At 38.3% G+C, this 4,630-nt stretch overlaps 1 long non-coding RNA gene across 1 annotated transcript; it reads right to left on the bottom strand.

The window, feature by feature from the left end:
- Positions 1-2,271: 2,271 nt before the first annotated feature.
- Positions 2,272-4,408, bottom strand: LOC140377804 (uncharacterized). The gene is made up of 3 exons (XR_011930129.1): positions 4,031-4,408; positions 3,833-3,955; positions 2,272-3,396 (listed from the first exon to the last, which is right to left on the bottom strand). It is a non-coding gene; the product is annotated as an uncharacterized lncRNA (long non-coding RNA).
- Between the last annotated feature and the right edge of the window lie 222 nt (positions 4,409-4,630).

Raw genomic sequence — 4,630 nt, 5'->3', positions numbered from 1 at the left:
CATTCACACACTGGTGTTCACAGATACCAGGGGCGAGTCAGGTTAAGTCTTTTGTCACATCAAATCAAAAATGCTGGAGGGAAATTAACAATAGCCACTCCATTATTTTCTACTTTTGCTCCTTTATCTTACGTCCTCCTGGGTCCAGCTTGCTTTGTGTCATTATTTTTTATTTCTTCTTCTTCTTATAATTATTATTCATTTTTATTTGTTTCTGTTTTGTTACTTTTGCTTTTATTTTATCCCCCCTTCTTTTGTTTCTATGTTGTTGTTAACGTTTTCTGGTCCTGTTCTGATGAAAAATAAAATAGTGAAAAAATAAATGATGACTAAATTGAAAGTAAAAAGGTCACACACATCTACAAACTGTGAACCAGAACCATAAGAACCAGAACCATAAGAACCAGAAACACCGTTCACATGTTCCCACTCCCTCATCAGAATTAAACCTGTATTGTTCAAAGAATAATCTGAAGATACAAGAAAGAAAAACATGAATAAATTAACTCGAGGTTTAGCCTCTTTTCTTTGTGTTCAGGAAAGTCCCATTGAGATTTCAAATGTGTTTCTCAAGAGAGTTCTGTCCCAGACATAATCCACCTCAACACTCTGACCTTCTGTCCTGAGGTTTGTGTTCAGAAGCATTTGTGTTGGTCACATGTCACACACGATCTAAGTGTGTGACACGCCCTGGTCTCACATCAATGTAACATGAGTAGTTTATCTATATTTATATTGCCTTAGTTCAGTTTAGTTTATGGTTGGGCTTTTTTCATTATCATACATGATACATTAGCATGATGTTTAATGTTGACAGGGCCCTAAGGGAGCAGGCGGAAGCAAAGGCTCATGGGTGCTTTTAGACTGATGAATTGATAACATTTATGACTCATTATCTTTACAAACTACCAAAGCGTTTCATTTGACTATTTATTTATTGCTTAAAGGTGGTATGGACGATTTTATTCAGCAAATTTCTTATCATATTTCCTCGTGGCGTGGATAAATCATTTGTCCTGCCACGTATCAATCATAAAACGCACCTACCGCTCACCTGCAGCCGCGTCAGGCTCGTCCCCACGTTTCCGCGTGCCTAAGCGCATGGATCTATCATAATATAGTTCCCTCAGTGTACGGGGCAAAATTAAGACGGAAAAAGACAGTTCGAGCTGACTCAGAAGTGGACAGAAATCTACGGGAGACGAGAGATGCGATGCGCTCTGTTGCGCTAATAAACAAACGCACGTGTGTGTTGTATCAGTCCGCACGGGAGAGTGTGCATGCGCACTTCCGCCTGCGTTCTCAAATCGCCGAAAAATCGTCCATACCGCCTTTAATAACAATATTCTGCATTTAGTCCAGCTCTAATATTATTGTGGCATAAACAGTTTCTATTCCTGTTTATCATGTGCGACTTGTATTATTGTGACATATTTACCACAGGTACTATTCATATTTACTACAACTATGCATATTTATGTAGGGGACACATATGTCCCAAAAAGCCCTTTGAAAGCCCTTTCGACAGCTCAACACACTGCTGCAGAAATCAAAGCAGTGTTGGGTTAAAGGAACGAGCCCCATGGACCAGGACACTGTCCTCACCAGAGCCCCTCCCCCTTTGAATCAACCACGTCCCTGATGAGGGGACAGGACGGGACATTCATCAGGATTAAGTTTCTTAATGACTGTATTTCACATCTAAATTGACTTAATGCGGACTGTGTGATCTAAACCAATAATGTTTAGTTTAGTTTCCACAAGAACTGGTGTGAAATGTGTTCATGTCGTACTTAATGTACTTAATGTACTTAATGTACTTCCTCATCACCTGCTATTGATGTGTGATCATTGACAATGTTGTGTATTTGTGTTTAAGTTATATTTGTCCAAACTGAGGATAAGTTTGACTAAGAGTTAAAGCCACTCCCACTCTAGGCCCCTCCTCCCAGGTCAGATAAAAGAGCAGACTCAGCTCTCTCTCTCTCTCTCTCTCTCTCTTCCCTTCGGGACGGAAATGGCATTTACATCATCAAAATCATGACAAATAAAGCATAAATACACATAAATCAGATACTCAGTCAAACAAAGCAAACCACAAACAATTCAGAACATCTTCTTTACAGACAACAAAACCATATTCACAAATATATAACAAAAGTGAAATATTTAATCAAGTACTCATTTTTCTAATTATAGCAAATGCATTTCTGCTAAAAACCTGTCACTGCAGTTTGAAATCTCCTGAACTAAAGCCACATCAGGGGAAACAGTTTCACACTATAATATTGTTACTTTAAATATGGATTACTTATGCCGCTGTAGCCCATCTAATTTATTACGCTCATATTGAAGTGCAGTTTCATTCATATTTATTTCTGTAACAAAGACAAACATCTTTCAATGTCCATGTCACGCTCTGTTTTGCTACAGGAAACAGTTCTACTTTGTATCAATGCATCATAGCCAAAGATAATATGAAATTATAACATAATACAAAACACATAAATAAATCTGTGACAGAAATGTGTGTTTGCTCTTTTAGAACGTTTTTAGATTTAACAAAAGTGTAATTTTGTTCTCTCCTGGTGAATCACCCTTGTTTCTATTAGCATATTAGCATACTGCTGTTAGCATAGCACAAAGTTACAACAACCAGGCTTCAACATCATAATCTTAAAGACAATTTCGGCCTGAACTGTCACACTATTGCCTCATCAAAGTTCACAGTTCTCATATTAACATTCGTTAAACCGCTTTAACCTGTAACAAAGACAAACATCTTTAAATGTCCTTGTCACGCGCTGTTGCTACAGGAAACAGTTTTACTTTGAGCAGACGCCACAGATACACAGATGATAGAGCTCCCCTTGTGGTGTGGCATAGGAACTACACCAATGCAAATCTGAGCGACTCTAACACAGTCTGTCTTTCTAACAACAAAAATTATATTAAATAAATTATAACATGAAATAAAATCAATTTTGGGGGTGCCCTATTTTCCATTCCCACACATATTTACCCAGATGTCTTTGCAAATAGAACAAAAGTAAAACAGACTTGTGATTCGAGTCAATGAAATAAATATGAATTGAATGAACATTTAGAACCTTCATGGACAAACATTGTGTATAAATACAATCAAATCATTTACAGAAACATTAAAAACACACAATATAAATGTTTTTGAAGCAGCAGTGATGTTGTGGCTGATGTTTTTTAAACGTGTCAGTTTCAAAAGGAGGATTGTACTCCTTCTTAAACGTTCAGGACTGTTACTGCATCAGGAGAAGTGTGAGTTTGTTCAGGAGTTGGACTCGCAGCAGGGACAGAGTCAGTGAGCTGAGAGATACATGTCTGTGACTTCAGGTCCCGGCTTCTTCTTCTCACAATGAGCTGAAAGCACAATGTTGTCACTTATAAAATGGTAGTTCATAATGAATAATAAAAGCCTGTGTGTTGATTAAGCTCCAGTTTGTTCTGACGGATGTCGTGGTAATCAAGGGTGGAAGAGAAATACTACTGTTACTGTAATCAGGGTAATTGTACTTTATATACATGTACTTGTCTTTCTAAACTTACAAACTCACTACACTGCAGCGGGAGCTCAAAGGACATGCAAATTGTGGTTTGAAACTATTTCATTTTTTCATATTGTGTATGAAATATTGATCTGAAATTGTGATTAAATGTAACTAACTAATACTACAGTACATGTTTTATACTTTTACCTGTAATTGAGTACAACTCTATTTTTACTTCTCTTTCCTCCACTTGTGAAGGTAAAAGCTGATTTGAGCCTGAGCTGAATCCACTTGACATGAATTCTCACCTATGAGTAATAATCCAATGGAAACACAGAGGAAAAAGAAGCCACAGATTCCTTCAGTCCAGTGGTGTCTCGCCTCAGAGCCAGAGGTCAAAGGTGACTCTGGATGTATCACTGGAGCTGCGTCTGTCACATCAAAGACATGAATGACCAGAACGAACAGAACAGATTCATTATTAAAGGACAAATGTCTGAGCTCACCCACAACAGTCACATTGAACTGGACCTGGTGCATAAACCCGTCTCCACAGGTGATTTGTCCAGTGTAGAGTCCAGAGTCTCCAGCTCTGAGGTCAGAGATCTTCAGAGATCCAGTCATGTGACTCAGACGGCCTTTATAACTGTCTGGAGGCTCACGTCGATCCTGTCCCTGGTCAAACAGCACCAGGGTCTGTGTGTTTACGTCCCACACGACATGACGGGGCTCACACTGAGAGGAGACTGGACTGTCCAGTGTCACTCTGTCTCCAGCCTTCACCTGCAGAGGTTTGGGTTCTTCTGCTGCTCGGGACAAACCCACGAGCGCTGGAAGACAAGAAGGACAATATTTAGTTTAGTGTGTTTTAGTCTCATGTGTTTGTTAAAAGATGAATAATAAGAAAATGCTCAGTTTAATTTATTTAACCGTAAAACACAAACATACAATGAAACAATGAACGCAATCCAAGCAACTTTATCTAAAAAGATAAGCTAATTATTTGTTTGAGTCACTTTGAAGACATATTTACAAAGACAACGTTTTATGAAATAAAATACTTTTGTGCAGTAAGTACCAACTTCCACTTGAAAAAGCCTTTTATA

The sequence above is a fragment of the Eucyclogobius newberryi genome, unplaced genomic scaffold (genome assembly GCF_026437365.1).
Source record: "Eucyclogobius newberryi isolate DKJ021-1_F unplaced genomic scaffold, fEucNew1.0.hap1 SCAF_4, whole genome shotgun sequence".
NCBI lineage: Eukaryota > Metazoa > Chordata > Actinopteri > Gobiiformes > Gobiidae > Eucyclogobius > Eucyclogobius newberryi.
Note: the sequence above shows the minus strand (reverse complement) of the source record. Positions and strands in the feature narration are given on the sequence as shown.